The sequence below is a fragment of the Tiliqua scincoides genome, chromosome 1 (assembly GCF_035046505.1).
Source record: "Tiliqua scincoides isolate rTilSci1 chromosome 1, rTilSci1.hap2, whole genome shotgun sequence".
In the NCBI taxonomy this organism is placed as follows: Eukaryota; Metazoa; Chordata; class Lepidosauria; order Squamata; family Scincidae; genus Tiliqua; species Tiliqua scincoides.
Window position 1 is genome coordinate 244,853,363 of NC_089821.1, and position 15,009 is coordinate 244,868,371.

The 15,009-nt window shown below is 42.3% G+C and overlaps 1 protein-coding gene across 1 annotated transcript in view; it reads left to right on the plus strand.

Annotated features, from left to right (window-relative positions):
* Positions 1-15,009, plus strand: part of BABAM2 (BRISC and BRCA1 A complex member 2) — a 185,016-nt gene that overhangs the window by 160,338 nt on the left and 9,669 nt on the right. The gene's annotated exons all lie outside the window — the stretch shown is intronic.

The following is a 15,009-nucleotide window of genomic DNA, read 5'->3' on the forward strand; positions in this document are numbered from 1 at the left end:
GACCAGGGGTGCTCAAACTTTCAACTTTAGGGATCCTGGACCTTTAAAATTGTGTAGGAGAGATAATTTCAGCAGGTGCAGCTTGTCATCTGTGGGATGACAAGTTGCACCTGCTGAAATTCTCTCTTCTATACACTTGTTAAAGGTCTAGCATCCCTAAAGTCGAAAGTTTGAGCACCCCTGAGCTAGACTGTCAGTTCACATCTGTCACACTGCGTATGTTTGTGGGTTATAGACAGTCATTGCTGGAGTAAGGGACAGGGTCTCCAGATTGGGACCATGCAGTTGGAGGAAGGGTATTTAAGAACATAAGAACAGCCCCACTGGATCAGGCCATAGGCCCATCTAGTCCAGCTTCCTGTATCTCACAGCGGCCCAACAAATGCCCCAGGGAGCACACCAGATAACAAGAGACCTGCATCCTGGTGCCCTCCCTTGCATTGGCCTTCTGACATAGCCCATTTCTAAAATCAGGAGGTTGCACATACACATCATGGCTTGTAACCCATAATGGATTTTTCCTCCAGAAACTTGTCCAATGCCCTTTAAAAGGCATCCAGGCCAGATGCCATCACCACATCCTGTGGCAAGGGGTTCCACAGACCGACCACACACTGAGTAAAGAAATATTTTCTTTTGTCTGTCCTAACCCTCCCAACTCTCAATTTTAGTGGATGTCCCCTGGTTCTGGTGTTATGTGAGAGTGTAAAGAGCATCTCCCTATCCACTCTGTCTCCCTGCATAATTTTGTATGTCTCAATCATGTCCCCCCTCAGGCGTCTCTTTTCTAGGCTGAAGAGGCCCAAATGCCGTAGCCTTTCCTCATAAGGAATCTGCCCCAACCCAGTAATCATCTTAGTCGCTCTCTTTTGCACCTTTTCCATTTCCACTGTGTCCTTTTTGAGATGTGGCGACCAGAACTGGACGCAATGGTAAGGACCAGGTGTGGCCTTACCATCGATTTGTACAACAGCATTATAATACTAGCCGTTTTGTTCTCAATACCTTTTCTAATGATCCCAAGCATAGAATTGGCCTTCTTTACTGCCGCCACACATTGGGTCGACACTTTCATCGACCTGTCCACCACCACCCCAAGATCTCTCTCCTGATCTGTCACAGACAGCTCAGAACCCATTAGCCTATATTTGAAGTTTTGATTTTTTGCCCCAATGTGTATGACTTTACTGACATTGAAACACATCTGCCATTTTGCTGCCCATTCCGCCAGTTTGGAGAGATCCTTGTGGAGCTCCTCACAATTACATCTGGTCTTCACCACTTGGAAAAGTTTGGTGTCATCTGCAAACTTAGCCACTTCACTGCTCACCCCTGTCTCCAGGGGTGTCTCTGTCAACCTCTATGAAGAGGTTGAAAAGCACCCGTCCCAGGACAGATCCTTGGGGCACACTGCTTTTCACCTCTCCATTGTGAAAATTGCCCATTGACACTCACTCTCTGTTTCCTGGTCTTCGACCAGGTCTCAATCCAGGAGAGGACCTGCCCTCTAATTCCCTGACTGTGGAGTTTTTTCAGTAGCCTTTGGTGAGGGACCGTGTCGAACGCCTTCTGAAAGTCCAGATATATAATGTCCACGGGTTCTCCCGCATCCACATGCCGCATCCATAATGCCATTTAATCTTTTGCCCCTATCATGGTCCCAGTCCAGAGTGCATGCATACACAAATGGCACAGCTTCCGTTTCCAAAAACCCTCTCCAAATATGCAGGGTCATATTACATGTTTAAAGTCATGACTGGTTTGTCCTGGGGTCTCTAGCACAAGACTACATGAAGAATGACTTGTTATAGGTACATAATGGTTACTTTTGGCTATTTTCTTTTATCCAAACCTGCATTTGACTGTCAAATACATCTACATGTATTGACTTCATTATAGCCTTTGAGCAAATCTCCATTGTACAGCTTTATTGCTAAGCAACTGCTTGCTTTTTATTTCATGGGGGCAAGAGCCAAAGTCTGTTAAGTAAAATGACAGAGGCAAGTTCAGAAAGCCAGAAAAGGTGTTCTCAATACATGGTGGTAAACTATGAACAACAGTGTCAGCAGGATGGACAGATGTATTAAGGTGCTTTAGATAGAATTTTCAAATTGCAAATATGTTGAAACTGCAGTGAGTTAAAGGATGCATGGCTCCCTACGGCACTAACTTACGTAGATGAAGCAGTGAGGCATACCAGGCTCTAAATAGTGGGTGTGAAGTGATTTGATAAGGGGGAGTAAAAAGAAGTAATGGGTATAAGTACTGAAATGTCTTTAAAAGTGATGGTAAGTGCCTAACATTGGGAGGCACTTTAAGTTTAATTGGTAAAGTTTTAGACTAATTAAAGTAAAAGTAAGCAGCTAAAGTGTGTCCATGTTTTATTATTCTGCAAAATACGGTTGAATGTTTTGTTCAGATAATCAGTTGGTAGAACAGATTGCTACACTGATATTGGATCACTAGGTAGAATCAGCCTACGAGAAAGATTTGGCTTGTATCTTCCCAGTGCTATCCATAATGCCCTAATCCTGCATTAACACCTGAACTCGCTTCAGTCTCTGATCTGTAGTGTGGCCCAAACTAGTCAAATAATCCAAGGCTGAATGAACTGGCAGTAAACAGCAGCTAAGAGGTTCTTCACCCTGGGGGGTGTATTATTTTGAATCATGTGACCCAGTCATTATCACAAGTGTGTTAATAAGAGTATAAATCACAGTGAAAGCAACCTGAGCGACTGAGCTACTCAAACAAAAACTTGTCACTCGTCAGCTGTCTCTCTTTGTGTAATTCAACCCAACAATACGCAAAACAGGGTGTGCAACTGCACTGGCTTCCGTGCTGCATCATTGTATGTGACCAGCAATACACAAAACAATGGAATAATCAATCAATAGAATATGCCATTAGTTGTCAGTACTATTTTATAAAATAGAGAAGTGTCAAATAGTACTTTTCCTTGTGTCAAATGATATATTACAGTGGGAATTTTTTCAGACATTGCTTCTTTATGGGAAATGGTGCCAGTTCAGGCATGCTTGCTTTTTCTTGTCTTTCTTGGGTGTGTTGTTCTTCTGCCCTTCCAGGGTATTTGTATGGGTGTAGTTCTCAAATAGGTCTACATTCTGCCTGGTATCCATAAACCTTCCTGTCTGCAGGATTTAATGACCAGTCTTTATTGAGCTATGGATTTGTTTCTTCTTTTTCTCCTTTTTTCTTTTCTCTTTCTTTCTTTTACTTAAGTCATGTACGCAGAGCTGGCTACACAGTGACAGCTTTCTCTGCAGTTTCCAACAGGGTGGGCACAGCTGGAAAGTGGACTGTTGTTTGATGGAAAATAAGCCCTCGGACAGCAGTGCCTCTGCTTCAGGTTTGTACATGCTAGGAAAACGAATTGTATTTTTTAGCAGAAGTGCATTAAAGTCCATGCATTTTTAAGTGGTTTAAAATGCAGTGCCATTTGCACCACAAAATCTAGCAGGTATCAGAGAATCAGGAAAATAGGAGTGTCTGTTTAAAGAGCAAGTCAAAAATTGCAGTCATCACATTTTGTTCAGAAATCTGAGTGAGACTTCAAAGAGTCAAGGAGTGATAACTTTGCATTCCCTTCTTCCTCAGTACTTTCTGCCACATACACACTGCCCTCTGCACATCCAGTGCCTTTCATAATTTTGATGATCCAGTTCTATAGGCCACTGGAGTGGCACTTAGTGTGAGATCTTGCGCTATGTCAATTGCTTGGCACTTCAATTGATGCATTACAGAAGGGCTCTCCAGACTGGCCCATGGGTTCAATCCGGTGCCATAGATAAACTGTTCCCCACATGAACGGAGCTTACTGTTCCACCAGGGAGGCTTCCATTGTCACAGCCGATTTCCCCACATGTGTGCTGCATTCAGTGGCGTAGCTAGGTCATTTGACACCCATGGCCCATACAGTTTGTCACCCCATACGACATAATTAATCAATTAATTATTTAATTGTTAATTAACATTAATTAATTATTAATTGATTCACATTTTTATACCACCCTTCCTCTAAGCAGCTTAAAGTGGTGTACATGGTTCTTCCCCTTATTTTGTCCTCATAACAACCCTCTGAGGTAGGTGCTCAATTAAGTCCTTTTGCTTTCCATAGGACTCAATACACTGGTCAACTTGGAGGGAGGGACCTACTTCTTGGGTGTTTGGGGGGGGGCTATTTTCATTGGATAGGAACCATTCTGGAACCATTCTCTCAGCCTGCCCTTTCCGACAGACTAAGGCAGGTTCGCCTACTCGCACATAAATGCGTGATATGGCTCAGTTTCACTTTCCATAAGGCTCCTTGCATTTTTTTTTCTTTCTGGTTTCTTGGCCATAACTTTTGATGGAAAGGAGATATTTCACTCCGGTTTTTTCCACTGCATTCCACTGGAAATTCCGCATCCAACAGTATATAGCATGATGGGGTTATTCATAACCTCAGCAACGTTGGGTCATTTGTGGTGCCCCCCCCCCAAGGCTGGTACCTGGGGCGGACTGCCCCTCCGCCCCTCGCCAGCTACACCACTGGCTCCACCCCACTGTTTCCGCATTCTGCGGCCCGAGCAGGCTCTGCTCCAGAATTTCCTGGCAGACATGACAGGGCAGAGTGAACATGGGGGGTGATCGGCGACAACAGTGAAGCCTCCCCAACAGAACAGTAAGCTCCTGTTGCACCAGGGAGGCTGTTTGCAGCACACAGCAGTCTCCAGTTTGGAGACCACTTTCTTCGGGGAATAGACAAATGTATTGGAGGATATGAACAGCCCCCCTGGATCAGGCCATAGGCCCAGCTAGTCCAGCTTCCTGTATCTCACAGAGTCCCACCAAAGTCTACTAATGGGTTTTAACCATGAAAGCTACATGTAGCCTCCAAGTTCAGAGGCAGTATTCCTCTGAATAACCCTTGCTGGGGGCAAACATCACAGAAGGACTGTTGGATTCAGGCCTTGCTGTGGGGTCACCAGAAGTATCTGTCTGATCATTGTTGTGAATGCCCATGTGTAGCCATGATAAACACAAAACTCTTTGTTTTGGCTCTTTTTGATATTCATAGTTCACAGATCACTGTGTGCAGAACAGATTTGTTTGAGAAGGCCCCCTTTCTTGCTGCTATCCCCCTCACCTCCACTGGTGGGGGCACTTTAGAAGGGCCACCTCTGATGACTTGAGAGAACTGGTTGGATTGCATGGAAGGAGGTGGTCCCTCAAATACCCTGAACCTGAGCAGCATAGGGCTTTAAAAGTCAAAACTAGCACTTTGAATTCAGCCCGGAAACGAACTGGCAGCCAGTGTAGCTGCTGAAGCAGCGGCCCTACTGAGTTGAACCGACGAGCCCCAGCAACCACACGGGCAGCCACGTTCTGCACTAATTGCAGTTTCTGGACCATCTTCAGAGGCAGCCCCATGTAAAGAGCATTGCAATTAATCTGGGCGTTACAAAAGATTTTGCAGTAGTTTATTAAATATGAAACTCTTTAGAGAGAATATGGTTTCTCGGTGGTGGCTCCCCATCTGTGGAATTCACTCCCTTGGAATTGAGAATAGCTCTGTCTTTAAGTCCTTTCGGCAGGACTTTTAAGTCCTTTCCTTTTTATCCAGGAAAGCCTTTTTATGCTGACGGGGGGGGGGGCATGGCGCTTTTTAATGAACAGATTTTAATCGGGATCCGAGTTTTATCGTGTTTTATTGGTTTTAAGTGTGTGTGTGTGTGTGTGTGTATCTCTATCCCAATGTTTTTAGTATGGTTTCATTTGTAAGCCACCTTGAGTACGCTTCATTGCGATAGATAGGCGAGATATAAATTCTATAAATAAATAAATTACATAGTGTGCCTTACAGTCTTTAATTTCAATAACACCTAGTATTTTGATTCTTCATTATATTACATTGCATTTCATTATCAGCTTTGTTGCTTAACTTGAAATGCCATTGTTTACCAAAATGTGTTTTGCTATCTTTTAATACAAACATCCAACCACCCATACGCCACCTTAATACTTGTAATTGTTTATAAATTTTATCTGAATAAATTTGATTATACACTTTCAGCTAAAAGATCTTTTACAAGCATCTCTTGTATTTTTCCTCTTTTGGTATCTGCAATACTCAGTACAGGCACCCCCCCTCCCATACCTGCAGATCCGCTATGCACAGATTCACATATCAACTGTTCCCCATGTCCATTACCTTTGTTTTTCTTTATTAGCAGGCAGCCTGGACATTACAGGGACTTGACCAGAAAGTTAACAGGAAGCAGGAAGCTCCTGTGTCCAATCACCAAATAAACATAGTATTCTTTTTTTCTGCATATCATCAGCCTGTTGTAACTGGGACATGGTTTGTATTTATATATCATTGTATATTTTAAATGCAAACTATGGTATATTTTTAGGCACATGAATGAGGATAGTATGGAGTAAAATGTAAAAACTAGTTTCAGTGGGTGTTTTTTGTTATGCTTTTAATTGACATTTGCTTGCTTATACTGTGTGTTATGCGGTCAATGTACTAATGAGCAGGGGAATAAGAACATAAGAAGAGCCCCGCTGGATCAGGCCAAAGGCTCATCTAGTCCAGCTTCCTGTATCTCACAGTGGCCCACCAAATGCCCCAGGCAGCACACAAGACAAAAGACACAACCTGTGGCCTGGTGCCCTCCCCTGCATCTGGCAATCAGAGGCAACCTGCCTCTAAAACTAAGAGCTTGCACATACCTACTATGACTTGTAACCCGTAATGAATTTTCCTCCAGAAATTTGTCCAGTCCCCTCTTAAAGGCATCCAGGTAAGATGCAATAACTACTTCTTGTGGCAAAGTGTTCCACAAACTAATTACACACTGGGTAAATAAATATTTTCTTCTGTCTGTCCTAACTCTCCCAACACTCAACTTTCGTGAATGTCCCCTGGTTCTGGTGTTATTCGAGAGGGAAAAGAGCATCTCTCTATCCACTCTGTCCATCCCTTGCATGATTTTGTATGTCTCAATCTTGTCCCCCCTCAGGCGCCTCTTTTCTAGACTGAAGAGGCCAAAATGCTCTAGCCTTTCCTCATAGGAAAGGTGCCTATCCCAGTAATCATTTTTGTTGCTCTCTTTTGCACCTTTTCCATCTCTACTATATCCTTTTTGAGATGTGGTGACCAGAACTGGACGCAATACTCCAGGTGTGGCCTAACCATCGATTTGTACAGCGGCATTACAATATTAGCTGTCTTATTCTCAATGCCTTTCCTAATGGTCCCAAGCATGGAATTAGCCTTCTTCACTACTGCCACACATTTTGTCGACACTTTCATCGAGCTGTCCACAAAGTCTCCAAGATCTCTCTCCTGATCTGTCACAGACAGCTCAGAACCCATTAGCCTATATGTAAAGTTTTGATTCTTTGCCCCAATGTGCATGACTTTACACTTACTTACATTGAAACACACCTGCCATTTTGATGCCCATTCTGCCAGTTTGGAGAGATCCTTCTGGAGCTCTTCACAATCTCTTCTGGTCTTCACCACTCGGAAAAGTTTGGTGTCATCTGCCAACTTGGCCACCTCGCTGCTTAGCCCTGCCTCCAGGTTGTTTATAAACAGGTTGAAAAGCACCGGTCCCAGGACAGATCCTTGGGGCACACCGCTTTTCACCTCTCTCCACTGTGAAAACTGCCTATTGAAACCCACTCTCTGCTTCCTGGACCTCAACCAGTTCCGAATCCATGAGAGGACCTGCCCTCTAATTCCCTGACTGTGGAGCTTTCTTAGCAGCCTTTTGTAGGGACCGTGTCAAACGCCTTCTGAAAGTCCAGGTATATAATGTCCATGGGTTCTCCTGTATCCACATGCCTGTTGACCTTTTCAAACAATTCTAAAAGGTTTGTGAGGCAAGACCTGCCCTTACAGAAGCCATGCTGATTCTCCCTCAGCAAGGCTTGTTCATCTATGTGTTTTGAGATTCTATCTTTAATGAGGCATTCCACCATCCTACCTGGAACAGACGTGTGGCTGACTGTCCTATAATTTCCCGGGTCCCCTCTCCTTCCCTTTTTAAAGATCGGCGTTACATTTGCTATCGTCATGAATCAAATCAACCTATTTTTGAATCATGAGAGAAAATAGAGAGCATAGAGTTTATTAAGCTGTAGCTCGGGGAAAGCTGAAAGAGCTCAACAGATGAAGCATCAAATTTTGAATGTGTGAGCATGAGAGAAGGCTGGGAAGGTAACAAGGGCCATAAGGATGAAGTCGGTAACAGAAGGAAGCTTGGAATGGGACCACTAAGATGTGCACTTTCACGGATTGTAAGAAAACCAGAAAGGGGGGGGGGAGAAGATAGCTCTGATGACACCCAACACTTCTCCCATGTTCACAGCACAAAGGCTGTTTTTGCAGGAAAAGGGGAAGACAGCACCCAGTTTTGGCGAACCTCAGAATTATGGACAACTTGATGCTCTTGCTCATAATACAGATACAAAACAGACCTTGGATTTTCGTTTCCATGGGAAAACTTTTGTGTTTTTCTTTCGCTAAATAGGCATTCAAGTCTGTGTAAACAGAACATACAGTCTCTCAGCCTGCAATTTCATGAAGAAATATTGTAAATAAAGCTTGCTTGTTTGTTTGTGCATGTAATGCTTAGCTATTGGAAGCATGCCAGTTTAGTGTCTGTTTTCAGTTATGCTCTGTTCAGCAGCAGAAATTCCCATGAGGCCTCAGGAAAAGATGATGATGCCTGGTGTTAACCATTTCTTATCCTGTCAATCATATTTGGAATTCGAAAGGTGCTATGATCGGGTAACACACATTCCAGCAGGCCATACAAAAACATCAAAAGTAATTTGACATCTTAAGAAACTTAGCTTCCATTAAAAAAAAAATCAAGTTTCTAGCCCTTGTGGATACAAAGATAGACTTGCAATTGCATAGGCAAGAACTGGAATCCAAAAGGTTGTCTACATAAGCATTTCCAGAGATCAGGGAGTAGGTCTTGTACATCTTATAGTGTCTTGCTACTCCCAGGATTATCAGAAATAGGACAAATTATGCAAATTAAGCACAGGGATACAAACATGCTTAATTTGCAAAATTAGAGAAGAGGAATGCCTCTCCTAGGAGAGTGCTTCCCATTCAGATTTTTTAAAAACCTGATTCCAAACTGCCAGAGTTCTAAAGGTCCAAGTTTTATTGTTTCTTAACCTTTTCTATATACATCAGTCCTACCCCGTGCTAAATGTACATAGTTTGATTTCAAGGCCCTATTCACTAAACAGAACATGTGGATACTGATCACAATAAAATTGTGGCATCAAAGGCTAGAGCAAAAGAAGAAAGGTGGTTTTGCTGAAATATGAAATACCATTTCATCCTTAAGCTGCTTAATACATAATTAGTGTAGGAGCTCTAATAACAAATTTGCCTTTCATTGGATTGGTTGGTGTTTGGAAGGACAAACAGAAAACCTGTAGAGCAAAAATGCATGTGTATGATGGCCTGTAATAGAGCAACAATTTCAATTGCAGTGAAATCTGTGTGTGTTCACTAGAGTGGGAGACGATACAATAGGGTCTGGCTAGTTGAATCACATTTTTCATGTACATTTTGAAAAGTGTCGTCTTGGATAGCTGAGTGCAGCTCTTAAGACATGGTATGTTGGTTTCTGACAGGTGCCTGCCAGGGATCTTCAGTGCTGTCATGCATAATGTGGATTTCAGCCAAATTAGGAGGGCTGGGAAACTTATTTCTGGTCACTTCTCATTAAATCTTTGACTATGGCAAAGGGAAAAACAATGATTAAAGATGTAATGCCACGGTGGGAGATATGAATATGTGAAATATTTGACAGAATAACAGTTTTTCTATGTAACGAATGTGCAGTGTCTAAGCATTGCTTCTCAGCATTGTATCTAGGGAAATCTACAGAGTACAAAGGATCTGTTTATAGAATAAGGCACATAATTACATTTTTCAAATAGATTAATTGCTTTTTTTCAGCAGAGGTTTAGTGTCCCGTGCCAGATAATTTGTTAAATTTAGCTTTTCCCTTTAGGATCCAGAAATAGGTGCTCTCTAATGACTCACTGATGTACACACAGAGATCCTTAACTGGGATATTTCTGCTCTCCAAAACAGTGCTATTTCCTTTGGGCCCCAACTACAGTATAGCAGGCTAGGTATGGGCACCTTGAATGGCACATACATTCTGCCACTAGTTGTAGCAGAATCTTTGTTGGCCCAGAGGTAAAAGAAAGAAATCCAAAATTATATGTTGATGGATTCCTGATTAATGTTGGTCTCAATTATTATTAATATATTCTACTAGAATATAATAAGGTGAAATATTCCTGTGCTAAATCTGGTGCATCTTTCATGTGTCCCAGTAGTACCAAAGCTAGATATTTGCATTGTGACAAAGATCTTCGGGTGTCTCCTGTTTTCACAGAGAGTTGAGATGCCCCCCCCCCCAGTGCTGACTAATCACCTCAGGAAAGCGGAAGTTAAGAAAGCAGAAATGAATCTATAAATACAACTTAAAAAATAGAAAGCAGAAATAGAGCAGCTATATTCCAGGGCAACAAGCCCACCGCCTGATTGGATCAAGTGTATTTATATATGCTGAAGAAAATGTGAAGGAAGAATAAAACTTAACTATTTTGAAAAGCCAATCAGGAGACATTGATGAGGTAACAGGAAATGCTTCATAACAGAAATTTTAAGATAGAAGGGCAGATTAATATCTGTTATGAGTAAAATACACTTACCTGTTCAGACTTTTGAAAGCCTGAGGAAGCCCACAAACATTTTCCTCTTAATATGCAACTTTTTGAATGTATTTTGGTGAGACTTGTTTGTACAGTGTTTGCTATGTACCCAAACGCTGATTTGTGCATGCTAATTTGTATTAATTAGCCAGTGGTGCCCTGAGGTAGTGGGATACGAACAGGAGGAATTTGTCGGGAAATATGGACTACTTTGTGCGAGGTTATGTAAAAGGCTCTTGCCCAAGATCTACTATATTTTGTGAGATTATTTTGACATTCTGTCCCCATAGTTCTTGTGTTCAGTTCTTGTGTCAGTCATTCCCAGAGACAGTGTTTAGAGTTTAGAACTTCAGAGTTTAGAACTTGCTTCTGCAAAAATTAATGGAAGGGAAGGGAAAGCACTTTCTTGAAAAGTGATATAGTAATGACTTAATAGCATAAATTTGAAGCTATTTATGGTGTTCGTTGCCTTCTGCAATCTCAACCCAACATCCCTTCATCCTAGCTCCAACCACTGGGTACTTTTTCAGTTGCTGAAATAAATGACACAACCAGATTGGGAAGGGAGAGAATCAGACAAACCCCCTCTCCTTTACAGTCTGTTTTTTTTCTGGACCTCCCCCTTGGAGAAACTTTAAACTTACCATGAGGCTTGGCTTTCTCATAATTGATCTGTGTTTCCCCCAGGCTCGGCATAAGTTCAGTCAGTCGAGCCGCCTCTGTTTTATCTTTATTATGAAAGTTCAATTAGATTTTGTGTGTGTGTTTTCTACCTTCAGCTTGGAGAGGCTCACTACAACAAAGGTTTAGAATCTCTGATTAAAGAGAACAGTGTTGGGGCAGGCACAAAATTATGCAAAGCTTCTGTTTGGACATTCACAGGAGTTTGAGTTTGGCACAAAATTGGATGGAAATGATGGTACATGTATAGTACTTGGAGAGATACATGTTATTTAAAAATGCGTATGTTTTGATGAACCAGCAAGGTGCTTTACCTAGAACGTGGTCCACACCTTTTGCTCATCCTAAAGCATAATGGATAGCTTAATTTAAATTTGTCATACCCTAGCACAGCTGTTGTTGAAGAAACAGTATACAGTATTTTGTAACAGCGTAGTACTTTTCTGTTCTGTTCAACAAGCAAAGGAAATTTTAAATCCTTTGAATATAACAAAAGAAAGAAAGAATATAACAAACATTTAGGTGTGTTGTTTTGTTCTATAATGAAGAGACTGACACGTCCTGGCTTTGACTCAGGGTTACTATGACCAGAAACATGCAGTTGGGCAGTGTTGTCAGTTAATAAGGTCAGGCAACCAGCAACACCCATGCAGCGGCAGAGGGTTCCCCAATGACTGGAAATCCTCAGATTGCTGTACGATGTTTTAGAACATTTGCAGTAGTTGTTTGCACAAGCATGCAGTATGGTGTTGGTGTATGGGGAAGGAAGGCTCTAGTTCCAGGCCTCTATGGCTTGAACAGCTCCTGGCTAAGTGGCAGGCTGCTTTCCTCAATCCCCTTATCGTGGTACTTGCACAAGCCAGCTAACCTCTGGGCTTAACTCAGCCTGAGTACTGCTGTGGAGTTCAGGGAAATGTAAGCTCTGGGCCCACCTCCCTCTTCCCAGAAGTGACATCTGTAGCAGGCAGAGCAGAATCTGAGCTCATCTGCGGTTTGGCCAGCCCAGTCCGGTCGAACAGGTCTTTTGCATGTTGTCTGAGCACAGAAGAGGTTGATTGAAGATCTCCTGCTTGAGGCCCATTTCTTCTGAAATATTGTACTCTTGGAATGATAATAGCATCTTAGCTTTTGTAAGATATTTCTTGAGGACTTCATATGTACTATCTTTGCAAAAACCCTGCAAAGTGTTCTGTCATGTTCTTATCTTCCTTTACTAGCTGAGGAGCTAAAGCTGAGATGGGGTGGGGTGGCTCACCAAAGCCACCTAACAAACTGGTGGCAGAGGCAAGATTCAAACATCCTGCATTGAAACAGGACATCCTGATTCACAGCTTGCTTTATTAGCCACAACTCTGCACTAGTTCCATGGAAAAAATGTACACTTGGTGTACAAAAATATGCCTGTATTTTTCTCATGGGAAACTATAGGCTTTGTCACCTTTATGATATGACTTGCTTTCCATTCTTCCTGCTGAGAGCTCAGAACAGCCATTGGGTTGTCCCCAGGTCATTACCAGTACAGCATTGACCCAGACTAGCAAAAGGCAGGAGCTTGCAAACAGTTTTCCATGGCCAGGGTCCGACAACTCTTGTCTCTCACTTTCCACGCAGTCCTATAAACCTCTGTCTCTTGCTGGAGCTAAAGCAGCTCATTAAGATTGGTTTCTACATGTTTTTACATTCATCTTGTATTGCCTCGATCACTTTTACTTTACTGCTTCTTTAGATAATTGAATATCTTGAAGCCATCTGTGTCTTTTATAACAGTCCCCACCCCTCTTCTGTGTCTCTGGGTCAGTGCTTCTGGGAAGGTGGCAGCCCTGTCTTTGAGAGCATCCTATTATCCATCTTTTGTACTTTTAAAGGTTAATTACTGGGAGTTGCACAGAAACAGCCAGCCAGCCAGACTACGTGTGGTCAGAGAAGGGCAGGCCCTCTCCTCGTCGTGCCCAAGAACAGACTGCTGTGGGTGGCAAGCATTTTCAAAACAAGTTTTCTTTGTTTCAGGACAAGTCGCAGCAAGAACAGGCAACTATAAAGCCTTCAGAATTACCAGTCTGAGCTTCAAAAAGTGTATAGTTAGAGGGATTTACAAGAACTTGGATGCACTTTGTGGCCACACTGTTGACATCCTTTATGTAACGTTATGTTATTATGAATCGGCAACATCATAATTACAGTCTGAAATGAATAAGTCAAAAGCATAAAGTCTTGTGATCTCTGTCCCTGGTCTCCCTTGAATTTTAGCTTTCACCTAATATATGGCAGAGAATGGAGCAGCTCTCCCCACGTCCGTGATCTGAATGATTTTGATTAGGAGAAGCTTGGACTAAAGAGAGAACTGAAATACTTTTGATGCTGAAAGCCTGTTTCCAGCATGGTTGCATAAATCAAGTCTGTCAGCCCCTGTGGGGATGAGTGGTTTTTAATAAGACACACAGAAGTGCTTGATAAAACATAAGACTCTCATATTCATATCACTCTTTAAAGGCAATTTCTATCACTTTCTCCATCACTCCTTTTTCAGTTTATCACTTGGCCTCTGATGGGAGGACTGTGACTTGTGTAAGAACAAAAGTTGTAAATATTTTTAGTATGCTTTGTTTCTTCTGTATTTATTTTATTTGACCCATTTATTTTTCAGCTGATGAAATGAGGAAGGCTGAGGAAATGAGGAAATAGATATTCGAATAACAATGTCTCTTGTTCATACTGTCAAAAGCACTGTGGCCACTTTGCTGAGGCTCCTATAATGCCTTCTTTTGTAAAAATTTGTCTTCAGATGACCCCATAGCTCTGTACCAAAATGTGACTCTTCTGCAGTAGTAGCTGTCCTGTTTAGAATGTGGGCAAGGAAGTATTTCCCACACCTGTTCACATATGAGCAGCTAGATAGTTAATATTTTCTATAATCAAGGAGTTTTCTCGCAGGATTAGCTAATTTTCTGTGTGGACTACTTTCTAGAATTATTCACTCATTCCAATATTTAACTAAGGCCGCAGTCCTAACCCACTTTCCAGCACTGACATAAGGGCAATGCAACTCTGAGGTAAGGGAACAAACATTGCCTTACCTTGAGGGGGTCACCATGACCACTGCCAACGGCAGGATGCAGCACATGCCCCACTGGCACAGCTATGCCAGTGCTGGAAAGTTGGCTAGGATTGTGCCTTAATTTATTCAGTAATAAGTGAAAAAGCTTTACCAGTCATCTTCCTGCCAACACCATAATTCTTTTCTGTTGCTAGATCTCAGGTAAGGTTTTTTCCTCAGCTCCACCTTCCTGTTGGACCCTTGTTAACAAATCCCAGCCATTTCTACCTATCATTTGTTTCACCCATTTGCCTCCTAACCTTCCCTTAAATCCCAGATTATAACTGCCTCTGGATTTATCCTTTAGCTGCTTTATCTCTTGGGCTATCATCCACTTGGCTTTTTCATTCACCTTTCTCTTTGCCTTTCTTTTTGCTGGCACAACACACAATCCTCATGTTGCTAATCCTGGTACGAGTACTATTTTTCCCCACATCCAAACCAACCCTTCACTTTCCTCT